Raw genomic sequence first — 18,907 nt, forward strand, 5'->3', positions numbered from 1 at the left:
TTAAATCACTGAGTTTTCATTAGAGAAATATACATGATCATTATTTCCTCCCCACCCACCCCCCACTCACCACCCCACCCAATATCGTTTTGCAGTTAGTGTGCCTGAAGCAAAGCTTTTTTTTCTTCCTCTCTCCCAAAGTGTTACGGGTGGGGTATGTTTCAGTTCATCTCCTAGATAAAAAGAATGTATTTAAAATCCAAACTGTGTGTAAGAAGGCCTTCCTTTCTCCTCAGAAGCCTCAAGCTTTAATTTCTTCTTTGTTGAAACTATTGCATTTTAGCCTCCCAGCCTACCACATAGGATGACATTCGATGGGGCTTACTTACCAGACTAGGCTGGCTAGTAGCATAAAAAATAGATGGAAACAAATATTGTAGTATTAGTGTCTTGTAATAATTACTGGTGAAAACCGAAATGTTTGTCTCCCCAGTTCCATGCTTACTTTCCACTAGTCTGTGTTTTTAGGTTGTTACTTCCACCTAATCAAAAAATTAATGTTGATGTAGCATTTCCTATACACATTAATAAAAAAGAAAAAAAAAATCAGTTGAATTTATTAAAATCTCATTATCAAAATATAAAATCTTTTGTGTGGTTTCAAAGGCAAGATTGACTTCCATATTGGAGTAAATTAATCTTCAGTAACCATGCCATCAGATTTCTCTGCCATTTGCTTACAACTGAGATTTCTTCCTGCTAATTGTGTGATTGAATTTGTTTTCCTCTACTAGTCTGAAAGAGAAAGTAAGAAAACAATTGGCCTTCACACAGTGCCTGATATCAGACGCTTTACTTGTGAAACTGACTATCAACATTGTTCCTCTTCACTCTTGGCAGCTTGGGCCTGATACAGCACGCATATGTGATATACTTCCTTTGTATAGAAAAGCCTGTAAGTGCCATTATTAAGTCAGGTAGAGGCGTCACTCACTGATCTGAGGCACCAGGCAGTCACGGAGGACTGAGCACTGACATTCCCATGCCTCCAGGCTGCTGCCTACAGGAACCAGGAGTGTTTTCTCTACCTCAGAAAACCAAAGGAATGTGATGTTTACCACTGCAGCTAACAACTTGACTCAAAACATTTTCATCTTATTTCAGTTTACTATGACAACACTTTACAGCTCTTGGAGCTGATCTGTGAAATACATCACACGTACTTCAACACAGCTTTGAAATACCTCCATAGCTACAATTTAATACCATTGTAATCTACAGAAATTGTACATATTTGGCATGCGCACATCTTCTAGACACAATAGGCTATGTTACACTTAGACTTGCCTCTGCTAAACATGGAAGGTATTTCACCAACTGAGACATGTTTAAAGAAAAGCTTTCCAACATGCAGCATTTAACAGAAAGGCGATTTGATTTTGGTTTGTTGGTTTGCTTTTTTACACTGATTTAAATAAACAAACTTTAGAATCTGGAAAAGTTTGTGGAAAATTAGCATAGACTGTAATTCCCAGTAAATGAACCATTTATTGAAAGACATTTTCTATATATATATATATATATATATATATATATGTATAATAAATTCTATTTATACACTATTTACTTTTAAAGTGAACAAGAATCATGGTGAATACATTCTGCAAATCTGTCAGTACACTGAGGGTTACATCAGGGATTTAAGCACGACTCTTCTAAAGAAGAAATGGACAAATCTGAGTATCAGAAAATACTGTTTATTTCCATTTGGGGAATGTCTGCTAAAGAAGAATCAAAGTAAATCCTGCCCCCTCTGCTTTCAAGAAGCAGAACAAAACAAAATGAATGGAAATGTTTCTTTGTAACAGCAAGAGTTACAGAGTAAACAGTTACAGTCCTGCTGTGCGTAGCAGGGGTGTTGCTCGGGACAGCTACATTCCATGTAAAACAAGTGAAAATTTGCTCAGCATTTTCATAATGTCAGAGCACAAAACCAGCTGTGCATCCATGACACCATACCAGGGCCTAATCCAAAGTCCAATTAAGTTTATACTTCAGTGCTGTGAAAACTTCTGGCAAGTCAAGATGTTAATTTCTTGCTCATCCAGTGCTGACTAGAGACCATTCCTGGGGACAGAGCAGCTAGGAAACAGAATCTTATTTTTCCCTTGAGATGTTGCTGCAGCAGTAGGGGGGAGTATGGGAGTGTCTGCGGCTGTTCAGAAAGATAGTAAAATCTGGAGTCTCGTCATATGAGCACATAGGATAACAGTAATACTCCTCCCTTTTTTTTATCTTCAGAAATACCAAACCAAAGCCAGTTAGATAGCTGTAGGTGCAGCATGATACATGTGTTTCTAATTGCTGCTCTAAATAGTAATAACTCATGTATGACTACATTATTCTTAATAGGAGCTGTCATGTATAACTTGAATCCTTGATGAAAAAAATGCTGATTCTACACTGTATTTCACCAGGATTCAAACAGAGCTATCACTATTCCTGCATGAAAATGAAAAACAGATAAACAAACAAACCCCCCAAACCTGTGTTGGTTTGTTTGTTTCAGTTTTGGTTTGGGGATTTTTTTTATTTTTTTTTTTTTTTCATTACAGTTTAAGGTACAGTGGAAATTCAATTTTTAATTTCTGCTGGATCTTTCACACTGAAAATTTTCTTAGAAAACTTTGTCTAGTATTCTGTGGGATCTCTTCCTCCGGAAGAAGCCAAATAGGATGAATAAACATATTTGGGATGCAGCCATGCTGTATGCGTATGTCTGTGACAGGCTGCAAGATTGATGAGAACAGAGGGAGAGAAGAAAGAGACATAGCCCAGAGAAGTGGTGCAGAAAAGACAGATGCAGAATGAACTGTAGTAAGAACTGCAGTGCTCCTCAGTATTCATTATCAAAACCACCTCTTTTCAGTTTGCCTTGCTTAATCATATCTGAAACCGTGCAGGGATGGATGTTTAAACGGATGCACACATGAGGGTGGATGGCTGGTTTGGGCTGAGAGTAGTCCAGGGAATAGCCCACCCTCACTGCTGAGGTAGCTGAGGTACAGTGAGAGAAGATATAGTGACACAACTGCTAGTCATATCTCAGCTCAGTTCCCACAGTGATTGCAAAACCCCAAAGGAGAAAGGAAGATACTGTAGAAGGTAAAGAAGCAGGAACTGATAATTATATGGCTCCACATGAAGATCTGATTAAGCTCACTTCTAAACAGCTGTGCAAAACTAGAAAAGTTGCATTTCTGTAGAACAGGCTATAGAGCAGATTACAAACACAGACTCTCTAAGAATACAGTCATTAGCACATATGCCTCGTGCTTATACAGAAGTACTAGATTTTGGGAAAAACTTCTTGTCAAAAACTTACAGAGGTATTTACCTTACTAGCACATGAGAGTGCTTTGCTGTAGCTGGTGACAGAACAACCGATTCACGGTTAGGGTATGGCTAGAGAATATATCAACTGTTGTCAACTTCTGTGTCTTTGTGATTAGTTTTGTAAAACGGTTTGTTTGTTTCTCCCAAAGACCAGTTACATGAATTAAGCTGATTGATCACAATTCAAAGTTTTAGTTGAAAGATTCTTGTCCCCTTACAGGTAGAGAAAAAAAATTGTTGAAAGTGTGAATCAGTGCAAAATTAAACAACTTGAAGAAATTAATCATTTGTTCTAAATCTAAAAAAGTATTTGACAGGTAATACTGGTTATAGTGAGTTTCCAGCTTTTCTATATTAAGGTGACTACTTATGTAGTTGATGTGCTCCTCATCTCTGAGCAAATTCAGCACAGAATTTCAGAAAACTGGATTTTAACAGCCTGTTTATCTGTTACATATGCTGCTCTCTCTCCAGTCAGAGCTCCTTTCCTCAGAAGAGTAAACACCTTGAAAAGCCATAGGAGAAATATCTAACTGCATCTAACACCATGAACCACTTGCTCACCAGGCTCCTTCACACTGCCTGGGCATAAGAACGACAGTGCTAGCTCGCATTAAAAACAAACAAAAAAAAACCAAAACAACAACCCAACCCAAAACAGACTCCAGAACCCATGTACAGTAGTGATGGGATGGATTGAGCAGAGTGACTTAGACTGATGATTTGCTCCCACCAGAAGCTTGGCTCCAGACTCCCTAACAATAGAGTTATAATAGAACGCATTTTGGCATCTTCAGTGAAAATACTGAAATCTGGAATACGGACAGTCTGTCTGCTCCTACAGCGGTTGCTGTACTTGCAGCAGTTTTCAGGTACAGACATGCCCTTATATTTAGTTTTATACCAATAGCTGCTTTTATGTGGCTGGGAAGATAAGCAGTGTCAGTGTTTGTTCTAAGGGTGTTACAAACATTGGAAACACCAGTTTCACTCTGTATATTTGTGGACACAGGCATATGAAAGCCTTTATGAATTTTTTAAAATAAATTAGCAAGGTAGTAAATATGATTTTAAAGTTTGCATCTAGGTTGTAGAGTTATGCTTTAGAAGTCTTACTCATAAAGAAATCTTATTAAAACTCTACCATGTTTCAGAGTCAGGAACTCTGCTTACCTCAGCATGTCAAGGGATTTCTAATATAAAGGATCTGCATAAGGAAAATACAGTAAACTACAAAGCAATTGCAAAGTAATTAAGGCTTACTCCTGAAACAAGGGGGCACAAAATCACAAAATGGAATATAGAAACCTTTAGAATTAGATTTAAGTAATGTTAAGTTTGATGGCTTTGTAACAGTAGCAATGGAAAATTACTGAGGTGCACGATACATAGAGAAAAAAAAATAAGAGTACAGCTAGAGAACATACTGAGAATTCTCACAAGATAAATCGTTATAGTTGACATTGTTTAAGAAAAACAGTCTAGAAGAACAGGACACAGGGATAAGGAGTATCTGGGAACCACAGGTGTCCAGGATGGGCTATGGTTAAACTAACGGATAAGTAGGAGGATAGGAGGATTATTATGTCTCTGGTGCTAACGAATCAATTAAACTGGTATGAGCATCTACTGCGCATGCTTCAAAGGCTGCCAGAAGTGATGGAAGATTGTTGGAGGAAGTAAACGACCCTCAGAGACCACCACCACAATTTTGGTATCAGTGACAGACTGTTATAACTAAGCAGGGGGCATCTTGTGGTTTGGGTCCTACAAGACACAGGGGGTGATTTGTGGAAATGGTTTTGGGTCCAGTGTGCTATCAACAGCCCATAAGGGATTTGATTCAGTGATGCTGTCAGCGTGGGTCCCTGAATACGTTAGTCGAATTACCCTCCGATACAGTGGGCTGTCCAGTACGTCCCACAGTGGGACTCGGACAGGCTGGTCGGACACAAGGGTCTCGTCCTTCTTGGGACACTGACAGGCTGGTCAACTATAAAGGGTTCAAGGAAACCCTCCTATTAATGTTACAATATGGTCTGAGCCATAGGGGTTAGGATGTATTGCTTTTGGTTCTACTGGTATTAGTCTTATTTTGTGGCTTTTTACAGTAATGATTTTGGTCTTGTGATTTTGATACTGGTGACAGGATGTTATAACTGTGTTATTAACTGTTGTTTGGTTGGTTGAATTTTAGTCTCTGTCTTTGTCTCAAGTGTTGTAACTGTGTGGAGTGTGTCTGTGGGATCCCGTTTGTGTATGTATGTGTGTGTGTGAATGTGAGATTGATAATGGAAAATCAGCAGAGTGAAGACATCTTGAAAAAGAGTCTTTTGGGTGCATTTTGGTGCACTGGAAAGAACTTGGATAGTCTCCTGGGGGCTTGGTAAATAAGAAAACATTGGTAAAATACTGTAACCAATGGTGGCCTTTGTATACTTTGGAAGATCAGGAAAAACGGCCTAAAAATGGAACTCTGAACTATAATACATTGTTACAATTAATGTTGTTTTGAGGGGGCAAGGAAAATGGGATGAAGTAATGTATGCAGATATGTTTTTCACTTTAAGAAATCACACAGAGTGACAGACCTAATGCAGAATTAATATAGCTCTGCCAGATTCCTTAATTTTGGCTTTGGAAAAGGACAGGGAAAAGCTGAAAGTTAAGATGGAGAGATGTTGTTCAGCCTGTGATATTGGGGAAAGATGTTTAAAGTTAAAAAAAAAACAGTAATCAGGAAGATAGGTTGGAAAATTATGCATCACAGGTACCTCCGAGAGAAGCAGCTTCTGTATCCCTCCGAGAGAAGCAGCTTCTGTATCCGTCCTATTTGATAAGGAGGAAGAGATCGCTGTCACTGGCAGCAAGCGGCACATTCACGTTCAGAGTTACGAAGGGGTTAAACCATAAGTGCTGTTGCAGAGGCAGGCATCTGCAGCCCCTGCAGAGCAGGGTGAGCAGCTGTAAGAAAAAAAAAAAGGGAAAACCAAGGGGGAAAGGAGGGGAGCTCGGGCAGCTCCTGTGTTTGAGCGTGGAGGAGTGACGACGGGCAGCGGTTGGGGGCGTGGCCTCTTCTGCGGAAACGGATCGGTGTGCATGCTATGGGGAGTTTGGACGTTGGAAGTGAGACTGCCCTGGGGGAGGGACGGACAGTGCCATGGGGTGGCTCTGGTGACTGAATTGGAACTAGACTGAGAGGGACCTGGGGAATCTACCCTAGAAGATCCGCTGCTGAAATTAGAACTACGGACTAGAGGAAATAAGGAGGCATTTTAGTGGGTACAGGAGCAACTTATTTGGCGTTAACTCAGAGAGAAAAGAATTTGTTACAGATGTGGGAGCTACTGGCCACCAAGAAAAAGCAGGAAAAAAAAAAGAAAAAAAAGAAAAAAGAAAGGCATTCTTTCTGAAACCTTTAAAGTACAAACTGGGAAAACAAATAGGAATGTATAAATTTTTATGCATGCCAAATTCTCTAAAATTTTCATTAGAGCGAGAAGCAACATTTAAAGAAGGCAAAATGGAATTTAGAGTTAAAAACAATCAATTAATTGCAGTTTTGAGTTTATCTTTAATTCAACAGAAAAGCAAAAAGAAGGACCTCCTTGAAATAGAAGAAATCCTTAATCAGGTATAGGTGGGAGTACGGGCATCTGAAGTTCCAGGTAAGGCAAAAAACACTTTGCCTGTTAAAGTGGAAATAAAAAAGGCGGCCTGCCCAATTAGAGTAAAACAGTATCCCTTAAAATCAGAAGATCAAAGGAAATGAAAAAAAAATTGATACATTTTAAAATATAGATTATTAATTGAATGTGAATTGGAATATAATACTTGTATCTGGACAGTAAAGAAATATGATGGGAAAAGTTGCAGATTGGTTTACGATCTCAGGGCAATCAACAAAATTGCAGAGGATATTTGTCCAGTAGTAGCTAATTCGTATGATTTATTGACTAAATTGAATAATAATCAGAAATGGTTTGCCGTCCTGGATTTAAAGGACACTTTCTTTTGCTTACCATTGGCCAAAGAAAGCCAAAATTATTTGCTTTCGAATGAGAAAATCCTGACGCAGGAAAAAAAACTCAATTAACTTGTACAGTATTACCACAGGGGTTTAAAAACAGTCCAGCAATTTTTGGAAATCAGTTAGCACGAGAATTAGAATTATGAAAGCCACCTGCTCAGACGAGGACTCTGTTACAATATGTGGATGACCTGTTAAATGCTACAGAAACAAAGGAAGAATGTGTCCAGTGAATGGTGGGATTATTGAATTTCTGGGACCGAATGGTTATCAGTTATCCAGACAAAAGGCCCAACTAATCCAAACCTGAGTTTTCTACCTAGGATATGAAATAACAGGAGGACAGAGAGAACTTGGAACTGCCAGAAAAGAAGCCATTTGCCAGACTCCACGTCCGTCGACTGTCAAGGAGCTCCGGACATTCCTGGGAATGACAGGATGGTGCAGACTTTGGATCCATGATTATGTTGTTCTGGTAAGACCACTATGTGAACTGTTGAAGGGAAACCCTCCCTCTTTGGACTGGACTGATAAAGCAGAGGAGGCTTTTAGAAATGTAAAGATAGAGTTAATGAGAGCTCCAGCTCTGGGACTTCCGGATGTGACCGAACTGTTTTGGCTATATTCCTATGAAAAACAAGGAATAGCCTTGGGGGTCCGTGCTCATAAACTAGGACCATACAGAAGGGCAGTGGCATATTTTTCAAAATAGCTGGATGAAGAGAGCAAATGATGGCCCGGATGCCTAAGGGCTGTGGCAACAGTCATCATGAATATTGAAGAGGCTCGCAAATTCACCTTGGGGCAAAAGATTACTGTGCTAGTGTCCCATGTGGTACCAGCAGTCCTGAAACAGAAAGGAGCCCACTGGTTATCTCCTTCACGTTTTTTAAAATACCAGGCCACCATTGTAGAACAGGATGATATAGAATTGTGGTCACTAACATTGTGAATCCAGCATCCTTTTTGCAGGAACAGTCGACAGAACCAGTAACACACGACTGCTTCACCACCATAGAGACTGTATATTCGAGCCGACCAGATTTGAAAGAAAAACCTCTGGAAGATGCGGATTCTTGGTTTACTGATGGTAGTAGCTTCATGAAAAATGGTAAACGAAAGGCAGGATATGCCATTACCATCACTTCACAGGTAATATAAGCTAAACCTTTACCTGCGAACACCTTTGTCCAGAAGGCAGAAATAATAGCATTAATGAGAACCCTGGAACTGGCTAAAGATAAAAGGATAAATATTTGGGCTGATTCTGAATACTCATTTGGTGTGGTACACGCACATGATGCTATCTGGAAAGAACGAGGACTTTTGAACACACAAGGGAAACAGATTAAACATGCTACAGAAATTCTACGATTACTGGAAGCTGTTCAGCTACCTGAAGAAGTAGCTATTATGTACTGTAAAGGACATCAACAAGGTGACTCTGATCAGGAAATTGGAAATAATTTGGCTGATTATGAAGCCAAATGAGCACCTGAACAATCTCAAACCATGTCCTTAATCCCTGACGGCAAACTAACAATTGAAAAATCTAAACCTAGGTATCGATTGAGGATCTAAAGGGGCAGGAAAATAAAGAGGATTGGGCTCAAATACCTGATGGGCGAATTGTAATCCCCTATAACCAACTCTGGAAGTTAGTTCAGGAAGAACATAATAAAACTCATTGGGGTAGCAACTCTTTGCATAAATATTTAGACAAACAAATTGTAGGAAGGAATCTATACACCACAGTTCAATTAGTGAGAAAATAATGTCAGTTATGTCTTAAGAATAATCCTAAAACTGAAAATAGAAATCAAATTGGGAAAACTGGGACAGGAAGTTTTCCGGGACAGCAGTGGCAAACAGATTTTTCTGAATTACCAAGAAAAGGGGGTTATCGATATTTGTTGGTGTTAATGGATACTTTTTCAGGCTGACCAGAAGCATTCCCTTGTAGGATAAATAATGCAAGACAGGTGATTAAAACATTATTAAATGAAATAATACCTCTGTTCTTCCGACAAGGGTTCACACTTTAGTGCAAAATTGTCACAAGAAATTAACAAAAAATTAGAAATTGATTGGCAACTACATGTTCCATACAGGCCTCAGGCCAGCGGGCAAGTACGAAAGATGAACCATCTGATTAAACAACAGATTAGTAAAATATGTCAGGAAACGAATTTCTATTGGTACCAGGCGTTACCACTGACTCTATTAAGAATTCGAACTAAACCTCGGTCGAAAGAAGAGGTCAGTCCATTTGAGATTTTGTATGGAAGACCATATCAGTCCCAGTTTAAAGGAGAAAGTCTTCCGGAAGTGGGAGAAGGCTATCTCCGACAGTTTCTGATCAATCTGGGAAAACAATTGGAGGAGATAAATAAGAGAATAGTAGGGACAAGAGCAAGAGGTTTGGATTATCTGGGGATTCACCCTTTCAGACTGGGTTTATGTTAAGAATTTTTCAGGAGATCCTCTACATGAGAAGGGAGCGGACCGTACCAGATATTACTGACCACCTTTACAGCAGTGAAGATAAAGGAACAACCTGCTCGGATACATTATTCAAGAATAAAGAAAGCACCAGAGCCAGAGAAGACATGGTGGATCAAACATTCAAGACCCTTACATATGAAATTGTGTCGGTCATAATTTGGACTCCTATGATAACTGGCACACAAACTTGGGGCCAAACCTTGTACCTGAAATTAGTGCAGAATGTTACTAATGTTTTTAACCGTAGTGATTGTTGGGTGTATGCACAGTTGCCTAAATCAGGAGAAAGCCTGGATCTCCCATTAATTGGAGTTCCAATTCCTAATACTGTCTCATGGACAAATCTGTGGGTGAACACTAGCAATCTGTATTTGAAGGAAAGGTTAAAATTTGGAATAGTTAATCCTAATCCAGGTAATAAATATTACACCTGTGCACAAAGATGTATTACACCAGGAACCGGGGTAGGAAATCTTGCTTAAATGCCACAGATATAGGTCACCATTCAAATTGCAATCATACTATTAGTATAGATGGTATCATAGTTCAGTGATGGCCCATTCCTAAAGGGAAAGGATGGTATTGGTTATGTGGAAAAAATGCTTATAAGACTCTACTCCCCCCCCCCCCCCAAAATGGAAGGGGGCATGCACCTTAGATGCTGTAATACCCAATTTTTACCAGCCTGTCTAAAGTGGTGTTACAAAACCAAATGGCTCTAGACATGTTATTGGCATCACAAGGAGGGGTTTGTTCCATAATCAGTGAAAGCTGTTGTTCCTATATAGACCAAAGTGGCAGAATCGTAACAGCTCTGGAGGAAATTTGGAAAAAAACTAAGATATTTCATGAAATGGCCATGGATGACAACTCCTGGGGTTTTGAAGAAATATGGAAAAAGTTAACTTCATGGTTACCCAATCTCTCCTGGTTGAGGCAACTGGTTGCAGGAATATTGATGTTAATTATTTTAATATTGATTACTTGTGGTATGATACAATGTTCCCTCTGGTATTGTAAATGGTCTATGATTGGAGAAGGAATGAAATTAAGCACCAAGTAGAAATAGGAAATTATTTCAGGAAGAATTTTGATGGTAGTGGTAATATATAAAATGTTGCAAAGGAATTTGCAAAAGGACAGAAAAAGGGGGGAATTTGAAACAAGGGGGCACAAAATCACAAAATGGAATATAGAAACCTTTAGAATTAGATTTAAGTAATGTTAAGTTTGATGGCTTTGTAACAGTAGCAATGGAAAATTACTGAGGTGCACGATACATAGAGAAAAAAAAATAAGAGTACAGCTAGAGAACATACTGAGAATTCTCACAAGATAAATCGTTAGAGTTGTGACATAGTTTAAGAAAAACAGTCTAGAAGAACAGGACACAGGGATAAGGAGTAGCTGGGAACCACAGGTGTCCAGGATGGGCTACAGTTAAACTAACTGATAAGTAGGAGGATAGGAGGATTATTATATCTCTGGTGCTAACGAACCAATTAAACCGGTATGAGCATCTACTGCGCATGCTTCAAAGGCTGCCAGAAGTGATGAAGATTGTTGGAGGAAGTAAACGACCCTCAGAGACCACCACCACAATGCTGTACGCATGTGGGGAACTTTCTGGAAAATGATGTAATCCATAGGTAGCCTCATGAATATGTATGTATGCCCAGTGGCTACAAAAGGACGGCTTGTGTGGCAATGGAGAGACACATGTTAGGAGGAGCTATCCCCCGTGTCTCCCGGCGCCGCAATAAAGAATACCTGCTTGTCAGCTTGAAAACTTTGCTGGCAAGTTTGTTCCTGGAGTTTTCTCTGAATCACTCCTAAGGATTTTGCATTTTTCTGTAAGGAAAAAAATCCAACACAAAACCTTGATATTCACTGAAAATAATATCAGGTAGTAAATTCTTTCTTCCCCAGAGCACAATTCTGCTTCAGGGGAAGTCAGTATATTCAACAGAAGCAGGATCTGCCCAGGTGACAGAGTAACAAAGAGGTTGATTGATATATCACAGTCTTATTCAAGAAATGGCTTAGTATATGCCTTATTAGTGTTTGTGTGATTAGTGTGTTGATACAATCTCAAATTAATTACGATTACAAGCTGCAATAATATTATAATTAGAATATGAAATAAAAGTTACTGTCTGTGATTATTTTACTTACAGGGCCAGAAAAATGTAGGCCTGAAAGTCAGCTGGTTTGACTATTCAAAGTTGGTATGAGGCAAAAGCTTAATAAAATGTTCTAAATCATAGGACAGCAAATAATGACATTAAAATTTTCTTACGCTTGGATAATCACATACTTAAAATACACTAGAAAATATTTTTTTTATATTAAAGTCCTATCATTTTAGCATGAACAGAAGTACAGAGAAGCACAGTGTACTTCTGATCCAATACTGAGGGAGGTAAATTTAGCATTTCAAGATACATGCATAAATGTATACCCAACAACAGCAATAGTATTCTGCCACTTATGATTTCTCTCACTGCGTAATTGCATCTAGCAGAATCCAGAATAAATGATTTCTTAGCTGTGTAATATTGTCTGTTAGGGTACTCTAATTCAATGTTTTTTCAATATGTATTTTGAATATGAATATGTAAATTCAATACATATTTTCTATACTTCTGAAAAATCAGAAAAAAGGAGGCTTGCTTCATACTCCTCATGTTGATAATAATTACCAGTTTTAAGTGTTTCTTTAGCTGTATCTATTGAATTGTCCCCAGTCTTGCTTGCAAAAGAAAAAATTGCTGTCTTCAAAACTGTCATAGTAGTGTCTTTTCACAGCCCAGCTATTTGTAGCCCTCAGTTATGAGGCAGAAGGCATTATGGATGCCAAGAAAACTAAGAGAACAAAAGAAAAGATTCACCAAAGCTTCAGAAGGAGGTTGCAGCATGTTTTTGGCTACTAAGTTTTTAGTTCTGTGACTCTATGAATAACATACTGTAATGACAAGATTAGAAGAATTTCAGCTCTGCATGCTTAAGAGGTTTTTATTTTTTTACTGTATTTAATTTTGGCATGCTGCTTCTTACTGCCTGAAAGCAATGCAGATACAAATATTGCTAGATTTTACTATTTTATTGTTCATTATTCTTTAAAAGTCAAATGCTGAATCCACTAAGCAGGCTCTGCCAGTACTTGGGAGTATTGTTTAATTTCCCCTGACTCATAGCAGTAATTAATAGGTGCAGCTACATTCGAATGAAAACCTCAAACTGCATGTAGATTCTAACCCTCTGCATGAGTGCTGGTGGAAGAGTGATGCAGAAGACTCTGCATCTTGCATCACTCAGCTAAGCTGCATGTAAGGGTCTGAATGGTGAAGACCACATGCAACAGCAGAGGACATGGACTGCAGGAGCACTGCTGCTGATACACCAAAGCCAAACTCAGCACTTCCAAAAATCCCTTTAACTCACAAAATTGTAGACTCTAAATAGCGTAGAGGTGATGTGCCTCACCTGGGTATGATGTTGCTCACAATTAATTTCATTACCTGTAGTAATGAAGCACAGGTAAGAGGCAATTTTCCCAGAATCATAGGTGCAGAGCCCACATAGGCATTCTCACGCTGAAGTCATCCCTGGTAGAGATTTCAGCAGTCACTGAACCCCTGTGAACATCTATCACAACATGCATGTAAAGACTCGTGATTTAAAAAATGTGTGCAATAAATAGCTGCTATCATATATGAAGTTTTTGTTGGCTAAGAAAGTTAAAATTGAAGTGTATGTAAGGCATACACCTTTCCGGCCAAGAAGTTGCCATAAACTAAGGAATACTTCATGCATTGAAAGGGTATAGAAGTAGAACTTTAATTAGGTCCAGAAATTACTGGCAGATTGTTACCTTTTAAATTACCAGTAATATCATTATAAACACTCTTCTCTGTGCCAGCAGAAAGTAAGACGGCATAAGGAGTCTCTTACCAGCAATGTTTTCATGACGAACCTTTCTAGAACCACTAAAACCACTGCATGCACTTCTTCATTTGCTTTGGTATGCACAGGACGAATTATTAAGAAAGAAGGACCTGTACTGGGGCACAGGGCTTTATTGTACAGATCTTCTCTACTCCAGTAAAAGTGATCTCACCCTCTAATTTATATTAATAACTGCCTTTCACAAAATAACAATGATCATAAAATAACCCTTCTTGCTGTTTTCCCTTCATTGACATACACACTAAATGATGTGAAAGTGCCTAAAGTTAAACTACAGAAAATTAAGAATAGTGTATTTTAATTTGGCTTCAGTGACAGAAATCACAGTATCTGGAACTATTCAGTGACAGAAATCTCTAGTATCCAGAAAGCAAGTTTTCTGAAAATTCAGCTCACTACCACAGTGTGAGGGGGAAATTAAGATGAAATAAACTAAGAATAAACAGTACAAATCTGATCTTCCTATGTGCATGTGTACCCCTCTCCCAGGGGCTGTATCCTGCTGTAAGGGAGAGCTCCCAGCTTGTGTTCTGGCACTTGTCAAAACTCACAGCCATGCTGACCGAAGCCACAAGGATCAGTAAGGTTTGTGCAGTCTAAGGACAGGAGCTGTTAGCTAGAAAGAAGCATGGATGGGATTGGTCAGCAGTCAGTTGCATACATTTCTGAATCAGTTGGACACTTTGCTATGCCAGCTCAAAGATCACAATACCTATGGTGGGCATGGGATGGAAAGGCATCTTCATGCAGTTCTTCTAGGCCTGGTCATACAGAATCCTCTGTAGACAGCTCTCAGTACCTAGAGAGAGCTAGGAAAAGGTGTTATCTCTTTAAAGAGCTGCTAGCTCTTGATGATCATGCTCTGGGTGTAGACTCACGCTCGTATTTTTTTTTTTTTGTGTCAAATAAGGCTCGGAATTCACTGCTTTCATGATCTGTGTGTGTTGCACTGGGTATTTAGACCTTAGCTATCCTAAATATGTAGGGACTGTTAGCACTAATTTCCCAAATCAGTTTAATTTTTGCACTGAGTACACTGAGTGTACATGTGCTTTTTAGTTCCATGTAAAAGCCGTGCATGAATCACTGCAGTGTTTCTCACTCAACCACTAGAAATTACATTTAGAATTACATTACCTTTAGAAATTTCTCTAAGCAGGATAGGGAGATAATTTGTTTTTAAGTCACACTTTCCTAAGTTTCATATTCTCTGTTAATATTTTCCTGGGCAACACTTTTACTTCGATGATAGTAAAATTGTTTTACACTCATCATTGGCTGTCTTGCAAATGAAGAATTTCTGGAATCCTAAAGCTTAGTTCCTCATGATTTAAGAGATTTGGGTATTCATTCCAAATGGCATCTCACAAAAGGCCAAATTCCACCAAGGGATAAATGACTACTCATCCATGCCAACTTTAACAGGATCTGCTCTGCTCAGCAAAGGACAGCATTTTATAAAAGGCTCTTACTTGATTCTGCACCCATTTGCAAAAGTAAATACTGTATGCTTCTCTTGAGGCATTAGTGAAAAAGCAAACTCCTGCAAACAGGACAACAGCAACAAAAAATAACTTGAGTTAATGTTCTTACTGATTAAAAAACTGTTTTAGAATAAATTGACAGAAATCTCATGAATAAAAGGCAGTGTGCTACATAGTGCCTATGAATGAGAAAAGCCTGTTTTTGATAACAAAGACTACTTAAATAGCGTACTTCCTATAGGTTATTATGAAGAAAGTAGTGTAATACAAATAAGGTGGCTGCTAAGATATTAATAGGCTGGCTGCAGAAGAAAACTCCTATGCCTCTCTAGAACTGCAGAAGAATCTGTTCATCTTGCAACTTTCTTGAAGGCTCAAAGAGTTGCTCAACTGGCTCAAAAAGTTCAAAGACATTTGAATAACTTTTTCAGGCTATGTGCCAAAAATTGGTTCAACAGCTTGCAGAGATGACTTAGTTCTGAAAATACGCATACAACTTGACAACAGTGAACCTGCAAGCTATCTTCTCCAAAATTCTGGGCTAGAGACCTGAAGCAACAAAATCTGTTGCGTTTTCCCCCGCCCTTCCAGGCTGTACCTCACTTTTCTTCCCTGCAGTTTCCACTAAATATGTCACTGCAAACACTACCTCCTATCCTGTATATTGATATCTAAAAATATTATGCTACAGCAATACGGCATATAGCAACAACCAAGAGGGAATAAGGAAGTAATTTATTTTTTTATTTGGTGTGCCTGCTAAAATCCATGCTTTACTTTGAATCCACTGTCAAGCATCAGAAAGGGACTACTGTAAACACAGATTATATTTTTTTATTATTTATTTTTTTAATCTTTCAACTCAAAAGCATCATCTGCATTCTTTAGGACAGAAATCTTATTTTTCATTCCTTGTCCTCTGATAATTCTTGCATAATTACCTGAGTAAGCTTTAAAGGTTAAAAAAATACAGGTGTACAGCCAAACATCATAAAACCACTGTCAAAGAACTGGCTTGGAAACACAAATAAATACTCATGCTTTCCCTTCTTTCTTCTTCATCTTTTTCTTCTTCATCGTCTTCAACTTCTTTGTCATCTTTGTCATCTTCTTCTTCATCTTCTTGTTATCTTTGTCTTCTTCGTCTTCATCATCTTTTTCATCTTCTTCTTCATGTTCATCTTCTTTGTCTTCTATTTTGTCTTCATCTTCTTCCTCATCTTCATCATCTTCTGTTTCCATGCCTGGCCTTTGCTAGGAAATGCTTGCAGCAGGATTGTCACTTAGAGGACAAGAGACATGACACACTTGCCAGGATTCTTTTAAATTAGGGTTTTCTATGTGTGTGTGTGTGTGTGTGTATGTGTATACATATATATACATATATTAATTATTGTCATTTTTCTGTTGATCCTGAGTTAAGGGTATGGTGAGTGCCTGCATTTGAATTTCAGTGAGCCCCTAGCACTACTTTAAACCAGGGCTTACTGAGTTTGGTTTCAGGTACTGCTGCTAAGACATCCTAACACATTTTAGACAACAGAGTGCTGGTTTCCTCTGGGGAAGCTTGGAATCCCAGCACACACCAGATATAGGTTTCCTCTTAGTTGCCTCACATTCTTAAATCAGAGGTGTTATCCTGCACCTGGAGAGGATTTCCTTCCAGAATGCAACTGCTTACTTTGGTCCTAATCTCACATTTTCAACCTGAAGTTCCATACTCACTGAACATAATTCTTTCCTGTATGTCTTTTCAGTTTAACAAAATACAACCAACTTCTCTCAGGTCTCCTGAATGACTCCTGGCAGCTTTCAAATGCTCATAGCCCTGTGACCCTTAACATTTGAACTTTTCTCCAGCAAGGTGGAGCAAACTCACTCCTAAATGAGGCTGAGCTCTGCCTCCTTGAAGGTCTAACTCTGCCTCTGCAATACTCAACAGTAAATAGGGTAGAAACTGTGGCTCTGATTTGATTTGAAATATTTAAAGATGCCCCAGGGGGCTGTATCTTGCAGCAGAAGTATGATCAAATTTCAACACAACTGGAGGAAACACTTGGTTGTACTTGCATGGGGAAGAATGACAGCCAGTTGTAACGAATACCAATATTCGGGAGAGAGTTGTAAGCACACAGAACTGCCATACTTGTATGGCAGGAACAGCCATACAAGTAGCTCAGGTGACATACAGGTGACGTTTTCTCACATGTCACTCTTGAAACACTCTTCCCATCCACCCAGCAGCAGTGAAATATCTCAAAGAATATTGCTCTTCCTGACACAACTCTGTAGATAAGAAGGGTCTATCACTGTGTTAGGAAAAAAAAATAACAAAGAAACCCCAGCTTTTTCTGAAAAGAGCTTTCTCAAATGGCCCTAGTACAATTTCACAAATGCGAATAACATTCCATTCCATTCCATTCCATTCCTCACACTTTTTAAACAGCTTGCTGAAGGAGCTTATTGATTTCAGTTTTAGAAATTTCTTGGGCAACCTCTTTCATAAGTGCTTTAATCCCATCTGTTTAACTTCTCACATAACTGTTAACATGAACTCAGAATTACTTGTCTTGTGCACACACACCTTTGTGGGGTTGCTGTACAGACAGAATTGTAGCAGGCCTACATCTCCTTTCCTCATGTGAAAGCGTTTTTTGCTAAGGACTCGTGCCTGCGGGCTGCTGGAAAAAAGTAAACAAAACTCCAGCAGGGAGGAAAGAAAAAGGTTTGCCAAGAGGCCATGGTATTTGGCATAGTGCTTATCCCATGTATGCATTTTCATCTATCTACAGGAAACTCATGGGGCGTTAACACTACCAAAGATAGCTGCTGAAAATTCTTGAGACTGGAGGCAGACTGCAAGGGCAGGGAGAGTGATGCAACAAAACCCCACCTATTCCGTTACCTGGCTATAAAGGGTAGGGAATCCTAAAGCCTCACTTTTCCTGCTTGCATGGCACCCTCTTTTCATTCAACCATTCTGAAAAGTGCACAGATGATTACAGCTGTACAGCTCTAGTTCTCAGGTATTCATCTGCTCTATAGTCTTTTGGCTAAACTGCAGGCATACAAGCCTGCAACTGTGTCAGAAACCTAAGGAACCCAAGAACATCTTCAACTTGTAACCCTCAGAGGAAAGAGACTGAGATGTGGTAGCAAATACTGCCAGACAATTTCCGTGGGAAATTGTGCCCAAGGGTACTCAATATTCTTTTACTCCCAGTCAGAAGTATTTTGACAAAGCAGTAGTTATAATTAATCCTTAAGAAAAAAACACAACACCCAAAACAAAACACCAACCACCAAACAATCCCCCAGAATGTGACACTACCATTCTCTTTCCACACATACACATTCTGGTTTCTTTAGATTTATCATTCCAAAATGAAAGCACTAAAATAGAACCCTATACAATCAATAATTCATTGCAAAATAACAACCCAATCACATTAAAGGTTTAGTTTACCTCCACAGATTTTGTTAAAAATAAATGATTTTACCAAAGCATCAGTCTTTTGAGAGGTTCTGTAGATATTCTTGCTTAGAAACTAATCTTGAATGCCTTTCACTGCATAAAATCTAG

This window comes from Pezoporus wallicus, unplaced genomic scaffold (assembly GCF_028554395.1).
Source record: "Pezoporus wallicus isolate ANWC-B61680 ecotype Strahan unplaced genomic scaffold, APGP_CSIRO_Pwel_v1 contig_7293, whole genome shotgun sequence".
NCBI classification, from domain to species: domain Eukaryota; kingdom Metazoa; phylum Chordata; class Aves; order Psittaciformes; family Psittacidae; genus Pezoporus; species Pezoporus wallicus.